Consider the following 18,772-nt stretch of genomic DNA (forward strand, 5'->3'; position numbering starts at 1 on the left):
TAAAAAGAGCTTATAAAGAAGCTCATCCAAAGAGGCTCCTGGTACTCAATTAGTCACCAAAAAACAGATTTGATGAAATGAATTCTAAATAGATCAAAATAGTACAAAAGTTGATCAGATGGGGAAAAAGGATTTTTGTCCACCCCTAGACTTAACACATAATAAATCAATATTTTATTTGATTATCTTGGATCTTAAATTCTTTGTCTGTGATCATTGTAACTGATAACAGTTGAAAAACTGTTATTTTCATGCTTAAAATTGATACTAAAAGCAACCTTTAACACTTAGAAACTAGCTTGAAATCATGCTTTTGGTTATATTTTTAGAAATAAGAGAGCTGGACAGGTTTATGCTTGATTTCAATGTTTTTATGCAGGTTTTAAGGTGAATTTGGTGAAAGAAGTGAAGAAGGATAGAAATGGAATCAGAAAAGACATCAAAAAGTGCAAAAGGAGAAGCCGCAAGTACCGCTCAGCGCCAGTTTACCGCTGAGCGGCACTCAGAAACCCACGTTGGCTTCGCTGAGGGGTGAAAAGGCCGCTGAGGGGAGAAAAACAACTCACGCACTTATCACTGAGCGGTAGTTTACCGCTGAGCGGCACTATTTTGGGCTTGGGCCTAATTTTCTGTAATTTTAGAATAGTATATAAGCTTTAGGACGTCCTAGGGTTTGTATCTTTGGCTGAGACGAAGCAAACACTTACTTTCATTATTGTTCATCTAGTTTCACCATGAATATGGTGAACTAAACCTTGTATTGTTGTTGGGGAATCAATGTAGTCTTGTGAAACTCTCATATATGGAATTTGTTTTATCGTCTTATATTAAGATATATGCTTTATTTCATCTTTAGTTAGGGTTTTTCCTCTTTGCTTGTTGCTTGCTTTGTTTAACTCATTCATTGCCATGATTATTGATTTTGTCGATACGGGAACGTACGGGAAAATCTAGATCCGGAGAATTTCTCCCAATAGCATATTGGTTGCCTTTAAGCTCATGCACTTTAGAACTAATTACTAGGAATGCTAGGAATTGTATGAACTCGTAATTAAGGATAGGCCTTCTTGCAAGGTGAATTAGAGAGTGGCATTAGCATTGATGAAAATAATGATGAATTCCTAAAATATATGAGATTGGATAAGATGAAATTGATAACCCCAACAACATACTCATCCATCTAATTCATTTAAGTGTTTCTATTCTGTTTCTCTCCATTGATCAAATTCATGCATACATATTTAATTACTGTCTTTTGCATTTAAACCTACAATCAATTTGTTCTTAAGTCTTAAATAATCAACAAATCATATAGCTAAACTAGGCCGTCACTACAAGAAAAAAGTGGATTACATACAGCAAAAATCCATATATAAGACCCAAAATCCGTATATAATACGTGTTTATATACGGATTACATACGAGCAAAAATCCATATATAATACCGTCGTAGCTAGGTTTATATACGGATTTATCCGTATATAACTTATATACGGAAATTATATATGGATAAATCCGTATATAACTTATATACGAAAATTATATACGGATAAATCCGTATATAACTTATATACGGAAATTATATACGGATAAATCTGTATATAAGTTATATACGGAAATTATATACGGATATATCCGTATATAACTTATATACGGATAAATCTGTATATAATGGTTTAACAAGAGCTAAATAAATGCCCTGTATATAGTTGTTGCCCATGCACAATATACAAGCAGACCTGGACATTATAGTGAACATTCACCATTGTTATAAGCAAACCTGGACATTATACATTGCACATTGCCATATAAATTCAATAAGGTTTTCAAATACACTTAATCCACAAAGGAAACATTGTATATGAATACATAAATATTGTTTACATCAATATAACTACAATAATAAACATTAGGTAAGTTCATAAACAGATTGTAGTTGGGGTTCTAAATAAGTTCAACAGTAATGGAAATAAGTTCTATAAAATGCCTAATAATGCATGTAACCATTTCCATCTTGTGGTTGTTCATCTGGTGGTTGCTGATGTGGTGGTTGTTGTTCTGGAGGTTGTTGTTCTGGAGGTTGTTGTTCTGGTTGGACATTATATTTTGAAGGTTTAAAAAGTCTTGTGCAGCTGCGGCTGCTGAAGGCGGAAGGAATGGCAGGAGGACGCCAATAAAGCCTTCAAACTTTTGAAGCTACTGACCATATTGTTGTAACTGCGATTTCAGGTTAACAATTTCTTCTGAATTTTGTGGTTGAGCAGTAGAAGATGCTTGTGTCTGTTGGATGTAACTATCAACACAATCATCTTGGGAAGTGACATTTCCAATGTCGTATACGCGTCCCTTGTATTTTCCACCAGCAACCTCTAACCAACATCGATTTCTCAATCTTTCCTCCTCCGTAGGGTCTAGAGGAGAAGATGTTGAGACACCAACAGATGCAGTCTCAGATCTTATTTGAGAAAATTTTGCAACAAATTGTTCCTGTTAAATGAATAAATATTATCATTACACATGAGGTTTAAAAACTGCAAATTTATAATGTTCTAGAGTTAGTACAAACTTACATGGGTCCGCCTAGACCTTTCGTCCACAAATTCCCCTATTGATTGATGAATATGTGTCTGCTAAAATATTTCATCAACATGCACAGACCGACCAAGCTCTTGTGACTGCAAACAAAAGGAGTTGTTAATAAATATTTGTAAAGTTTATGATTACAAATATAAGAAAAAAAATGTACAAGTTATATACCAAACGAATAGCATGCTCATGCACGCTTATAGATCCTCCAATGTGCAAACAACCACCCTTTTCAGATGTCCGATTCTTCTTTACCGTTTCACACTTTTGTCTATAAAGTGGCATGTTCCACTTTTCCAAAAGAGCATTCCAAGTATCGTCCCCCAGCCAATCAGGTCTTTTTCCTAGATTTCTAGCTTTTTTATACATCTCTGAGAGTCTATGAGATGCCTTGGTGTGATAATTTTTTTTGACCTTTTCCTTATCTTCAGGCTTCCATGAAACCCTTCTCTATTATATTAGAAATAATAGGTTTGAATAAGTAAACAAGTTCAAAGTATAAATTAAATGCAAGACACTAACTATTGACTTTGTAACAGGATTGGGAATGAAAAGTGTTTACCTTAAAACGTTCGAAGAAGACATCTCTGGTTGACTTAGGGATTGAGCCCCATGTTAGCCATGGCTCATCAAACTATTCCTTGATGGTGGCCGTGATTGCCTTCGATGCAGTTTTTGTAGGATAAAACCTAAAACAAAATTAAACTCAAACATTACAATAATACAACAATGAATTGTCTATATATTAATTGAGTTAATTTTTTTCTTACCCTCCTCCAACGGGTGTAATCATTGGACGACTATTGGAACATTCTTCCACGTAATTGGCGGCTGAACTAGAATGTGGATCTGCATCCTCTATACCAGGTGATGGTGCAATATTTTTGGGAGTTGATGGGTTATAACCAACATTAGGAGAGAGGGAAGCCATTCGATGGGGAGGCACTTGGTATGGAGTGGGTGTCAAGCCAGGCACTTGTATCGGAGATGGAAGAGATGTACCAATAGAGGTAGGTGTAGATGTAGGAACTTGATGTGGAGTGGGAGTGAAGGTAGGAATAACTAATGGAGGTGGAACAGATCTACCAGTGGAGGTAGAGGTAGGTGTAGTTGGTTGACTGGTTGAACCAATTTCATTATTGAAACGTGTCATCAACTTCACTACATAAGATTTCTTCCCCTTATCAGAATTTCCTGAAGGTGGAATAGGAGGGCCAAAAGAACCTGATGCCATATTCTTGAACATAATATATATTTTTATACAATAGAAGAAAAGAAAATTTAGAAATAGTACAATCAGAGATAAAAATGTGTAACAAGTAAACCAAAAACAATATTATACTCCAAAAACAAACAAAAAACACGAGTACAAACAAACACATCAACAACAGATGAAATCACATTGTTTCTGGCTTTCCAATAAAACTCTATTAGTAAATGTTTAATCTTAAGACTTACATTGATAAGAACTTAAGATTGTGGACAACATTATAAATGCAACAAATTAGAAGTAAGAACACACCCTAACTCTATTCAGTGCTAGAACTATGAAATTCATCTTCATTGTCATCTTCACCTTGTCCCTCTGCATTGTATTCTTCTGATTCCGTTGTATCTTCATTTATCTGCACTTGAAATGATGAAATATTGTTAGGGTTCACTTCTTCAAGACTAGCTTCTACATCTTGTAATCGGACTACTTCTTCAACTTCAATGATGTCATTAACATGTGACATTTCCTCCACTTGGTATGGCACATTGGCTTCTACATCATTCGAATCAATGCGACCTCTAGGCTTCGTTTTTATCGCAACACACCAACCTCGTTTATCCGTGCGTGATGTAGGATATGGTACATAATACACTTGTTGTACATTATGTGCAATTATAAAAGGATTAAACAACACATATCTTTTATCCATTCGAATATCCACAATGCCATACTTTGAATCCACCCTTGTACCTACTCTCGATGGATCAAACCAATCACAATAAAATAATACAATTTTCTTTTCTGTGGTTGTTGAATTTTATTCCAACTCATAAATGTGTTTAATGACACCATAGAAATCATCTTGACCTCCTTCTGTTAGCCCTTTAACATGAACCCCACTATTTATTGTCTTCTTGCCCTAACTCCATGCATGGGTATGAAATTTGTATCCATTAGCAAAGAATGTGTGCCATTCCTTTACACACCTTAAAGGACCAAGTGATAAATCTCTAAGATGTTGGTTCTTCACACTTAAAGGATCGTTATGAACCTACAACCATTCAGGATATGAACCTATTCAACAATGTAATGATTAAAGAATTAAGGAAGAAATGAATGTGTTAGAATGATAGGATGTCGTACTTTTTGCCTGAACCACAATGGGAAATTAGCATGTATGTATGTCGAACTGTTTGACTCAGATAGTTGATAGGTATGTAAGAATGAGCTGTTGACATGTATGACGAGATTAGATCAAAGACAATTAATTATATCAAATGAAAAAATTGGGAAATATAATTGATTTTGGAGGCTTACTCAAGGTAAGGTTCAACTTCATTGCAATTGATCAATACATGAACATGAGCTGATCTCAATTCTTCATCACTTAACCAATGTGTTGATTCCCTCCCAGAATGACGGCTAGGTTGGTCAAACACTGATAATGTTGTCGTTAGGCTTTCTATTTGAATGTCTACTTCATTTCTACTACTTTGTGGTGTTAACATGAAGTTTTTGAAATAGTGGGAACAAAAATGAGTTGTTTCTCTGTGCAAGTATGATGCGCAAATAGATCCTTCAACCCTAGCTTTATTCTTTACTGAACGTTTAGCATATCCCATGAACCTACAAATTTGAAACTGATATGTTAGGATTTTTGAATTATGCCTAGTAAATTGAACGAAATAAGATGTCATATTGTCACCTTTCAAATGGGTACATCCACCTATAGTGGACTGGTCCACCAAGTCGTGCCTCATATGGAAGATGGATAGGGAGATGTTCCATAGAATCAAAGAATGAGGGAGGAAATATTCTCTCCATCTTTCACAGAATGAGAGGAATGTTTTCTTCCATCTTTGCTAGGTCATCCTTGTTCAATGTAGTAGAACACAAATCTCTAAAGAAATGACTTATCTCTGTAATGAGATTGAGAATATGAGACGGTAAAGAACTAAACGCTATAGGAAGTAAGCATTCCATAAACACATGGCAGTCATGGCTTTTCATCCCAATGAGCTTTCCCCTATTCACATCAACACACCTTGACAAGTTAGAAGAATATCCATCAGGCATCCTAAGAGCTTTTACCCAATGACAGACTTCTTTTGTTTGATCTGCTGAAAGTGTATAATTTGCTTTTGGCTTATACATGTTTCCATTGGTATGACTTTTTAGCTCCAAATCTTTTCGTCTACAGTACAAAGCTATATCCATTCGGGCCTTGTCATTGTCTTTTGTCTTCCCCACAACATTCATCACAGTATTAAAGATGTTGTCAAAGAAATTTTTTTCAATGTGCATGAAATCAAGATTATGCCTTAACAAATTATCCTTCCAATAGGGTAGATCCCAAAAGATGCTTTTTTTTGTCTAATTATGCCACTCACCATATCCATCAATTCTTGGTGCACCATTTTCAGTTATTTTAGGATAACCATTGATTCTATTCCAAACTTCTGCTCCCGTAAGATATGGTGGTGCGTCATCCATCTCCACTTCCCCCTTCTTGAAAGCATTCTTATTCCTCCTAAAGGCATGGTCATTCGGTAAAAACCTCCGATGGGAGTCAAACCACGAATTTTTTTAACCATGATATAATCTAAAAGCCTTTGTATGCTCCATGCAATGTGGGCATGCCAGTTTACCATGAGTGCTCCAGCCGGACAACATATCATAAGCAGGAAAATCATTAATTGTCCACATCAGCATGGCCCTCAAAATAAAGTTTTGTTTCCTTGAAATATCATATGTTATGACACCCGTCCACAACTTCTTCAATTCGTCTATCAAGGGCTCTAAGTACACATATATGCCAACCTTTGGATTGAATGGCCCGAGAATGAGACATGTCAAGAACATGTAAGGTTTAGACATGCAGATTTCTGGAAGAAGATTATAAGGGGTGACAATAACTGGCCAACATGAATATGGTATATTTGATGCCTGTACATATGGGTTAAAACCGTTAGAGCATAAACCGAGTCGTACATTGCGTGGCTCGGTACCAAAGTCAGGATATACTCTATCAAAGTGCTTCCAAGCCTCTCCATCGCATGGATGACGGAAAACACCATTCGTCAACATGTTCTGATAGTGCCAAGTCATTTGTCCTGCAGTTTGTGTTGAGGCATACATTCTTTGTAGTCTAGGAATTAATGGCAAATAGAACATTGATTTCATAGGAACTTGCTTTGTAGTAGTTGCTCCCATGTTACGTGGTTGATATCTTGGCTTTCCACAAAATTTGCATTCAAGCAACGCACCATCATTCTTACCATATTCATTATCATAGAAGAGCATGCAACCATCCACGCAACAATCAATCCTCTGCGATTGTAATCCCAACTTTGATACATACTTTTTTGCATTGTAGTATGTTTTAGGCAAACCTGATTTGATGGGTGTTGCATCCATAACCATTTTTGCAATAAAATCTATGCATTGGTTAGGAATATTCCAATTTGACTTGCAAGCTAATAGTCTGACACACATTGATAATTTCGAATCTGATGCTCCTTCATACAACGGTTGGTTTGCATCCAACAAAGAATTAAAAAAACCTTTGTGTTTCTTCATTCAGAGCCTCTTCAATGTTATTAGAAGTAGATGCTTGACACGACTCATTTTGCCTAAGAGCATCATGCACCATGTCTTCCATTGTTTGAAATTGGTTAATTTGACCACGTTCCGTCTCTACAGCCATCCAACTTTCATGATTATGTACATCACCTTCTAGCATTCTTTCCCCATGATCCTCCCAAATGAAATAATTAGGCTTGAAACCGTTCTTGTAAAGGTGAACCTTCACAACTCTTTCGTGTAGAATCTTTGTACAATCGCACTTTAAACATGGACATCGAAGACCCCCGTCTCTACGATAACGTTCTTTTTCACAAGCTTTACTTATAAACTCTTCAACACCCAATACAAAAGACTCTTTCAAAGCACCTCTTCCTCTATGACACCTATCGTACATTCATGAACGATTTGGTTGAGCATCATCCATGTTCTGTACATAAATCGATTACAAAACAATTAGCCAATGGTTAATACACGTCTCCATATTAGGACACGTGTCCTATCAAATGGCTTCCTAAACAATAACCTAAATTAATTTAGGTCCTCTTCTCTACACAATATCTTAGAATGTTTTTCAACATGTCTCTATCTTAATACTTGTTTTGTACATGTAAATCACTATGTACAATATTATTGTTTTATATTAATCACTATGTACAATATTGTTTTAAGCTTTCAATATAGATGGATATTGGCCAACCTACAACGTTGAGCTAAAACTTTCACTACAACCAAGCATAGTTAAAGAAATATCAAATTACGGTAGATAGTGCTTGATGTGTTTAATTGTTTAGCTAAATAATTTTAATTAAAAAATCAACATTTAAAGAACTAAATAACCCTCCTAATATGTTACATATAGTTGCATAAGCATACATTTGCAAAAGGACAATTATTTGAAGGTTTAGGTCTTACTAGGAGCTTTGGTTGATTGTCAAAATGAGTTGTTCTATACTGGATTGCAGGTACCGAGTGCAACTACAAAAGAAAGAACATCACATATCAATTTATAATAAAGTAATAGAGGGGCAGTCAACTACAAAATTCTTAAGTCTAGGTAGGCTAAAATGTGCTGAATGAGTCAAAACATGTAAAATGCATGGAATGGGGTAATTCGGGGTTCAGACATCATTAAAAAAAGATAATAAAATGCTCAAAATTTATTATTGTTGTTGTTGTTGTGTTGTGTAAGGGGTTGATGACGCGCAGGATGAGAAGGTGCGGTGCACGTGGAGAAAAAGAAAGGGAGAAAAAAAAGTGAAAAGGTTTCACCATAGTTAAGTGGGAGATTGAATGTTCTGATGTGACAAAAAGGATGAAGTTATAAAGAGAGTGAAAAGAAAGAAGTGAGAAAGATGAGATAAAATAGAAGTTTGATTGAGCTTTTGGTCTGCATTATTATATGGTTAGTGATCTGATGCAGTAATATCATAATCTGTTTATGAATGGTTAGAGGAAATTTATCATACATGGAATAATCAATGGTTCAATCATAAAATTGAAATAAAAATACATTTAAGTTGTGTTTGGATTAATGTTTTATTTGAATTGGAGTAAAGTGTTAATAAAAAGGAACATGATGAGAATGGAGTATAAAGTGAAATTTATTAAATTAAGAAAAAGTGTTAAGGCTTGATTATGTATAATATTATGGTTTAGTTTAAAAGTAGATATAAATTAAAATTATGAGATGGTTAATTATAAATTGATCATTAATAAAAATATACTTTTTGTTAATAATATTTATGAAGTTATATTAAAACTATATTTTTAATATAGTTTTATGTTGGAAGATAACCTTAATTTATGTTTTAATATTTATCCTATACGAAAAAAAAGTTAAAAACATTAATATCAAATTAATATTCATAAATTTTGTTTATGGTCCTTACATGTTAAATACAATGCACCATAAATTTACAGACATCCCTTCCCCTTCCCTGCTTTTTATTGTCTATTATATTTTTTAATTCTAATGTGTCCAAAATGAGAGTTAAATTGCTCCAATAAACCAATGAAGTTGCTTCCTAGCTACTTTGTTGCACCATCACTACGGGAGAGAATTAATGCATTGTCCAATCAATGCATTAAAAAAATCATCTTACTTTCTTTTCAATGCCAAAACAACTCCCTCAATTATTCACCTCTCTATGCTCCTCCTCAATCATACCTTACCGTAAGTAAGTATATATATATATATATATATATATATATATATATATATATATATATATATATATATATATATATATATATATATATATATATATATATATATACTATAATACAACTTATCCCTAATGCATATTCACCAACACTATTAATCAACATATATATGACTTTTGAAATAAATTATTAGTGAAGGATAAATTAAATAGAACAAAACACTTCCTATCAAATGTAGTATGAATTGACAAGTGCCTCTCTGCACCAGTACAACATTCTGTCATTGCATGTGAAAGATTAAAATATTCCTTATATTGTATTTTAGTAAATATGGTTATTGATTAAAAGAAACTCCCATAGATGTGACTTTGTGATGAAATTGATTTACCTAAAAGGGGTCTGAACAATATAAACTAGGCCTATGACAGACAATGTTTAAATAATATATGCACCAATAGTGAAGAAGTTTGTTGCATGATCTTGCGGAAATCTGATGGTTAACAATGCAAAATCTTTTATACTATTTATGTTAGACTCTACTTTTAGTTGTCCAAAGGATTGAAACTATGTTCTCTGTAATTTGGTGTAGTTTTTTGTAACTCTTAGACATTATTGTTGAGTTGTTATATTATATAGAGGTTGCAGACACAACAGTTTTCTTAGTTCTCACATTTTGCAAGAATTCTCATTGTATTCAAATTGAGAAAAAGGTATCTTACATAAAGAAAAATAGAGCTTATATAAAACTTTGTATAACTAAATAGCTGTTACAAAACCAACAGAAAAAAATCACAAAAAAAATAAATTGTAACTGCTTATGTCAACTATTAGAAAAACATAAACTAAAAGGGAAATATCTAGTAATAATCCCCGTCAAGTTGGGTAGTGAAGGACAAAATCCAACCATTGGATCCAAGGAAACATAAATATCATGAAGGACAAAATCCAACCATTGGATTTCACAAGTAAGGCTAGCCAAAGCTCTATATTCAACTGTAGAGGAAGAACAGGAAACAGTAGTCTGCTTCTTTGATTTCCAAGAGATCAATGAAGAGTCAACAAAAACTCAAAAGCCAATGATAGACCTTCTGGTATCCAAACAGCAAGCTCATCTGAATTGGCAAAGGCCGAGAGTCTAAGGTCTGATGAAGCAAAGAAGAACAAGCCATGAGCAGGGGATCCATTGAGGTAATGAAAGATTCTTCGAGCAGCATTGTAATAAGTATCAAGAGGTTTGCATAGAAATTGGCTGAGTTGTTGTACACATAATCAATATCTTGCTTGATGATGGTGAGATGCAAAAGTTTGCTAACTAACTGCCAGTAACCAGCAGCATTAGATAAAAGTTGTCCATGATTTGCTTGAAGTTTAATAGAAGGATCATAAGGAGTGTTAGTAGGTTTAGAACCAATCAAACCACTGTCATCGAGAAGTTCAAGAATATATTTTCTCTGATTCATGTGAATTCCAGATTTGGACCTTGCAATTTCAAGACCGAGAAAGTATCTTAAAGATCCTAGGTCTTTGATTTTAAATTTGGTATCTAAGATGTGCTTAAGATGATTAATTTCTGCCATATCATTGCTAATTAAAACAATATCATCCACCTAAACAAATAATGCAGTAAAAGAAGTAGAAGCAGATTTGACAAACAAAGCTTGATCTGCAGAAGATTATTCGTAATTAAGAGAAAGAAGAGTAGCAGATAAGGTACTATGCCATTGTCAACAAAGGGGAAGTAAACTAGGAGGAGGGACAATGTAAACCTCCTCATGAAGCTCTCCATGAAGGAAAGCATTGTTGACATCTAGTTTCTCCCAAAACCATCCTTTAATAGCTGCCATAGCAAGGGAAAATATGTAGTAATAAGTTTATTGATAATGTCTAAGAAGCAATGATTCTTACTCTTTATCTTTTCTAGTATGCCAACTTTCAGCAAAGTAGATTTTTGGAATGAGTAAACTCTTGAATAGAGAAAAGAGGCTATGTAGTCTCAACACAAACCTTTTAACATTACTCCATATAACCACAGGAAGAAAAATTAAGGGCAAGGAATATATTCTTGATATCGTAAAGTAAACAAAAAAATTCAAGGTTGTGGTGATGCCAAGTTTTTCTAAATTACTTCTAAAATATCGAATTCGACAACAGCATCATGAAGCGTATCATCAATATCATCATGACTAACGTCACAAAGTTGTGGTGATGCCAAGTTTTTCTAAATTACTTCTAAAATAGAGTGGCACTTCTAAATTACTTCTAAACATTTAACAATAGTAGACCTTGGTGGAACATCCTTCAACACCACAGAACCAGATTTGGAGCTAAGACTATCTCTTCCAGCTGCTGCCACTGAAAACAGTGGCAAGTTCTAGTAATTGTAATGCTTTTGTTTACAATTATGATTTGAAAAAACACATGAACAATACATGCATCGTTTCAAGAGTTGAAACCCTTCACAATGGCGTTTGAGAGGTTTGTTATGGCTGGTTATACACCTAATTAAGCTTAGTTATATATATGTTTAGGGTTAGTTAGTACAATCTAATGAATGTGTATACCCATTCCCTGTTCAACCCTTCTATAATCCCTTATACCCCTATACCACCATTATTCTTCCCAAATAATTTACCCTTAAACTCACTATGACCCCTGGAATCATCTCCACCCTAAAACCAACTATATTTCCTAGTTACAATATTCCTTGCATGTTCCCTGCACATGTCGAACCCTTTCTTATTATCTTTCTTTCCCAACATAACCACGATGAGAAACTAAGCCCTTGACACATTATTTCATTCATGCTACCCAACCCGAGGCACTCTCACTATTAGCTCTTCGGTTAACCCAAGGCCCTTCCACAATCACTCTACCCTTCTTTCCTTTTTCTTCCAACTATGTGATATATATATATCCTAACCAGTACTTGATACAAAGAACTTATGCATGAAACCAACTTCTTCCTTTACTACCAACCCACACCAATTATGACAACCTCAAAAGGGACTTAAGCTTACTTTAGTACGTTGCAATCCTAAATTTTGATACAGAACATTCTACCACTGCATTAAATATTTACAGGCCCAGCCACTTGACAAGGAAAGAGACTTAGTCACTGTGACACTAAAGAAGAAAGAATCGTACCAGTCTATACAATTCAAATACAAAACAACATATTGTTTACCAAACAAAGCAAAAGAACACAATACAAATCATTTTTCTGCGTCTAACAAACTTTAAAGGCAAACGAACTCACTCACATTCGCAACTCCAAATGCTATATGTCTCAGTCCATAAAACCAGTACGAATCTACTTAACCCGCCACACAGTAGCCTCAATCGATGCTTCCAAACACTTCAACCACGGGTTGCGACCCGAACCATAGATGTGACAAATAAAACACACAAAAATGAGATTAGGGTTCACGATTTTCACCATTAAACAATTACTAAGCATTAAAATTTACTTACCAGATGAAGCTACTCTTTCAGCGCCCAACTACGGCACCACACCAAACAATGAGGCCCAATGACAGTGTTTGATGAAGGATTGATGAAGGACACAGTTCGAAAGAGAGAGACGACGAAGAACCAAAGCCACACCGAAGAGGGATCGAGACAACAACAACCAGACCGAAAGGGCTCGAAAGAAGGAATGCGACAGGGTTCGAGAGAGAAAAGAAAGCACCAGGGTTCGAGAGAAAAGAAAGCACCAGGTTCGAAAGAGACGAAAGCTCGAGCTTCACAAATGAGAGTGAATATAGGGTTCCAGCTTCCACGTAATCAGAAATAAATTTTTTTTTTAAATTATTTCCCAAATCCGTATATAATATCTGCAGATAACACTTGGTTCTAACTACATACGGATAATACAGGTTATATAGAGATCCTATCCTTGGGTAATTTTCCCGCCACCCCGCGCCAACATTATATACGGATTTTATATACGGATAATCCGTATATAAAATTCCGTATATAATATCCGTATATAACGCCTTTCTTTAACATCCGTACATAATTTTCGTATATAATACCTGCTTTACATACGACTCTAGATCCGTATATAATGTTCTGTATCTAATTCCATTATTTCTTGTAGTGCGTGAGTCCTTTGGGAAAACGATACTTGGTCTTACCTTGTTTTATTACTTGATACGATTCGGTCACACTTACCGATTGTTCAACAAGTTTGTGGCGCCGTTTTTCGGTGTTCATAAATTTGTCATCAGTAACATCATTACTGTGAGAAAAGGGTCAAAACGAAATAAGTGAAGTTTTTTAACAAGTGAAATAAAGTACCTTTTCATTATATTTTAATTGTAGTCGAAGAAATATCTTCGTCTTTGGTAATTATAAAAAGGAAAAAAAATACAACTTTAACATAGGTGTCATTTTAGTGTGAATATCATGGGACATTACTGTCTCACATTCTTTGTATCCATAAGATTAAAAAGTAAAGTGGTTCTACACTTTTCTATGTTTTCTTTAGTTTGATCCTAGAAATATTTTTTTAAAATTCCCATTGCCTTATCATCTTTCTAAGATTTCTAATTAAAGTTCCATGTTGATGTATTGATATACTGCAAATTTTATGAAGTGTAAGTATCCTTTTTCATATTAGTTTTAGTTTAATTTCAATTGGAGGCATGTGTTTCATTGTAAATCTCAATATAAATTTTTTATTATTTTGGAAAAATTTAATTGAAGTATGTCGTGTTTTATTTCTTCTAGCTTCATTGGATGCCTTGTACCCCATTCAGAATGTGCTGCCATCTTTTGTGGGTTATAGGTCTACAATCATTATGTCTCAATTTTAAAATTTAGCTAGAGAAAATCCAGTAACAGACCAATTTTAATAGTACATTTCTCTTTTCAAGAGTGTAATTGAGATGCTTGAAGTGAAAATTAGAGAATTTGTGTGCAATTTCAACACTGTATTGGAAGAGATATCATTATCCAAACAAAATCTTTCCACGCCTCTTGATTGTATGAAAAATCGTAAATTTGATATTGTAAGTGTTCAATAATTCATTAATAGGTTTGAGTATATTTTTTTAAGTTGTTTATGTAATATATCTATTTTAAACGTAAAATGTTTGGTATGGTGTTGAATGAAAACTATTGTGATGGATAGTTGTGTTTATATATATTATAGGTTTGTATTGTGGTATATGCAGTTAGCAACTATACACATTTCCAGATATTGTTTTCAAGTTGAATTTAACTTGCTCTAGTTTCTGGGAAAGTATTATTTTCTATTTTTAATCATGTTGACAAGTGCTAACTGTGGAGTGTTGTTTCCTGATTTCTCGGCCTTAAAAAATATCAAAATTTTTCTTAAACAAGCAACCATGCCATTCTGGTTTTGTCTCTAGTATGAGCCCACAGGATTTGATTGAAATACAGAATAAGGATTATTTTTGACATAGGCCCCACCAAGAGTTCCAAATAAATAAAAAATTATGAAATGTTGGGTTGAAGCTTCTTCAATTATCAAAGATTGAAAGACGTTATTTTGTGATTGTAGGGCTTAGTGATAGAGAGAATCCAAGATTCAATATCAGAAGAGGATAAGAGCTTGATCTATCTTGGAGATGGAAGTGGAGACTATTGTCCAAGTTTGAGGTTGAAAGAGAAGGACTTTATGATGCCAAGGAAGAACTTTCCATTGTGGGATCTGATATACAGAGATTCTTCACTTCTTAAGGCTGAGTTTCATGGTTGGAGTGATGGAGAAGAACTTGGAGATGGAAGTGGAGACTATTCTCCCTTCATTTCCTCTTATTGCAAGCTTCAAACTCTGTCTTTCACTGCTCATGAGGCTTTGCCCAAAGCTACCAGTTCGACCATAGTTTCATGGTTTTGTAACTTTTGTAATGGACCAAAGTAGAATATAACATGACTAATTTTTGTCTCAATAGTATAATATATTGCATAGTCAGTTACCTCTGCCTTAATTTATGTAATATCCAATGACAATCTAGTTACAATGAGGTAGGACCATCCAGTTGTAAACATCACGTTTTAATAAAAATTGAGAGATTATTGGTATTATTTTTTATAATTTGACAGTTTTATTTGATTTTTATCAGTATATGAAACTATTAGTATTGGGTGTAGATGTGAGATCATCTAATTCTTTTTTATAAACCATAAGTTACATACGGATTTTTTCATATATAAATTATATACAGATTGTATATACGGATTTTTCCATTTATAATTACATACGAAAAAATCCGTATATAAATTATATACGGATATATCCGTATATAATTTAGCTACGATAGTTTTATATACGGATTTTTGTCCGTATATAAGTCGTATGTAACCAAGTGTTATATACGGATTTTGGGCCTTATATACGAATTTTGTCTGTATGTAATTCAATTTTTTCTTGTAGTGGCTACTCTTCTTTTGGTTCGTTGGTCGAAGGAAGAACTGTTATGCACTGTTCTGGTTTGTCAGTCGAAGGAAAGTGTAGATTGCTGGCTTCCAGTTCGTTCGTTGAAGGAAGGTTTTATCTTTCTATTTTTATCCACTCTTAATTGTAATTTGTTGAAACTGATTTTAGTGAAATCGTTAATCACTTTTTATAGTGATTAACAACTGGACGTAGATTCTTTTGAATTGAACCAGGATAAAAATCCAGTGTGTCAACTTTTCTATTCCTTACACTCGTTACTGTTTTATGCACATCAATTGTTTGTTAAATTTTCTCTAAGAAAATTGATTTTCTAAAACGGACCATCATAACTTGATTTGTGACCGTAACACGCTTTCTGAGTATTTTATTTCGTTGCGCGACTCTATAACGGTACCGATTGTTCCAACAAACCATATTTCTTTTTCCCAAGCACTTTCTTTTCAGTAAGATAACTTAATCATTTCTGTACTATAAAAAGAATTTTGTTCACTTGAATTTCAAAGGCCACCTTCATATGAACTGAGACATGAATGAGGCACTTTGAATTTCAACCAAGCAAATTGCAATTTAAAGAACATACATGTTTCAAAATCTAAGGAAAGGAAAAGGCCAAGGAGATAAAAAAACATGAATCCTATTATGTTCAATATGGAAACAGGAAGCAAGGGATTACGTGATGGATGCAATATTTGTGGATGAACCGATAACGTACATCGTGTAATTATGCTTACTAACTATCTTGTCTGGACGTCGAAGCCCCTCCAAAAAAACAACAAATTTGAGTTTGATTCATATAAGAACAAATTGACATCCCGCACCCCAGAAATTGTCTACTTTTGAATCACCCTCAAAGAAGGTGAGATTTAGAGGGCTTGAAGTTAAAAAGTTTGATGTACCCCTCTATATTTATATAGTTCCACTCTCAATTTGTTAAGTTAATATAATCGATTCTAAGTAATAAAGAATTGATTCAAAGCGTTATAAATTAAGAAATGGAAATAATGTTACTCATAGTATTTTCCTAATAATGTTATTGATAGTATTTTTTTATATCATAATTATTTATACTAATAACTAATTATAATTATTAAATTATTCAAAATAATTTATCCCAATGTGGCCAATAAAAGTTGTTCTAAGAGTTCGTTTGATCTTTGATCGTCGTCGACTTTTTAAATCATAATCATTTATACTAATAAATAATTATAATTATTAAATTATTCAAAATAATTTATCTCAATGTGGCCAATAAAAGTTGTTAAACATATCGTTGGTCCCTAAGAAAATTTTTGTTATTCCTAGAATTTTGACAAATCTCTTTCATGGCCTTGCCCGTCCGTCTCGAATTTTTTAAATTTTACTTATGGTTCATAAGACAAACATGGAAATGACAGTATAGGTATAAATGTATAAGGCACCTAAGAAACCCTAAAAGAAATATTTTCCACGAAGATGTTAATCTTTGATAAGAATCAGAGAACCAAGAATTAGTACGTTGATGCCCTCTATAATTCGATGTCTCCTTTGTATTTTTTAAGCTGAGAAGTTATGAAGTTAAGAAGTCGAGATTGTGAAAGACGTTCCTAGAATTCTATTCAGAAATGGCTTCTCCATCGTCATCATCAAGAGGAAAAGAGAAGGTTGCCCGGGTTACAAGAAACACAAGCGCATCTTGATAGATAAGTGATCGAGACATGCGAGCAAAGTTTTTATACTGGAGAAATATAAAAAATGTAGTTCCTCACAAGTATATGGACCTGCAATTGTTCAAGAAAGAAGGGTTCCTTTTTCAACAATGGATTGCATATCAAGGGCTTACTGATTTTGTACAAATGAAAGGACATTGCTATCCAGATTTGGTTAAGGTTTTCTACACAAACCTGAGGGTTGTAAATGGGGTCATTCACTCAAGGGTCAAAGGTTTTAACATTACTATTGACGATAATCTTTGGTTAGATATCGCTGGACTGAAAGTTGAAGGTTTGGATTCTCATTTCCTTGATTCTGAGTCAAACAGATGGCTAACAAAGAGAGCTATATGTATAAACTGCTTAAGATATCCAGGAAGGTAGGCGGTGGATAAGCAGTACCTACATGATGGCTTAAACAAGAAGGAGAAAATGATTTCTTATGTCTTGACTTGGCTACTGCTGCCTGGAAGATTGAACGAGGACAAAATGTCAATAGAAGATGTATTTCTGTTGAATGCTATCAAGACTAGAATCCCTACCAACTGGGTTGCGGTACTAAAACACCACATGATCGCTGCAGGAGATGATTATGCACACAAATTGCCATATGGAGTATTTATCACCAAGGTGCTGGAACTCCAAGGAGTAGATGTATCTGAAGAAGAAAGAAGAATTGTGTGCCAAAGGTCAGAAGAAATTGGTATCCCATGTTTGTCATCTATTGGGCTGAAAAAGATTGTGAATGGATGGTTCTTCATTGATGAGCAAACTGTTAGAAGTCCACCTACTCTTGATCAAGATCATACTGAAGATTCTGATGATGAAGATTCAATGGAATCTTCTTGATAATTATTTTAGAGCCTACTTTTCTATGTTTTCTGTTTTTTATTTTGTAATCATGGCTAGTAAGCCACCTATGGTTTTTATATTTCTTTCGGTTTTAGATTGAAATGAAATGAAGATTTATTTTAGTAAACGATCTGTGAATTATGAATGTTGAATGTAGTGTATGTCGACTAACACTCAATCTAGTTGAGAATAGAAGATTATGTTGTTCTGATATTGATCAAAAACTGATCACTCGTTAAAAGTGGAAATTTCAGTACA

General features: G+C 34.0%; 1 long non-coding RNA gene across 1 annotated transcript; it reads right to left on the bottom strand.

Annotated features, from left to right (window-relative positions):
• Positions 1–2,404: 2,404 nt before the first annotated feature.
• LOC128194088 (uncharacterized) lies at positions 2,405–12,904 on the bottom strand. Its single transcript, XR_008245390.1, has 3 exons — positions 12,808–12,904; positions 2,571–2,675; positions 2,405–2,487 (listed from the first exon to the last, which is right to left on the bottom strand). It is a non-coding gene; the product is annotated as an uncharacterized LOC128194088 (long non-coding RNA).
• Positions 12,905–18,772: the final 5,868 nt, after the last annotated feature.

Source organism: Vigna angularis, chromosome 9 (genome assembly GCF_016808095.1).
Source record: "Vigna angularis cultivar LongXiaoDou No.4 chromosome 9, ASM1680809v1, whole genome shotgun sequence".
In the NCBI taxonomy this organism is placed as follows: domain Eukaryota; kingdom Viridiplantae; phylum Streptophyta; class Magnoliopsida; order Fabales; family Fabaceae; genus Vigna; species Vigna angularis.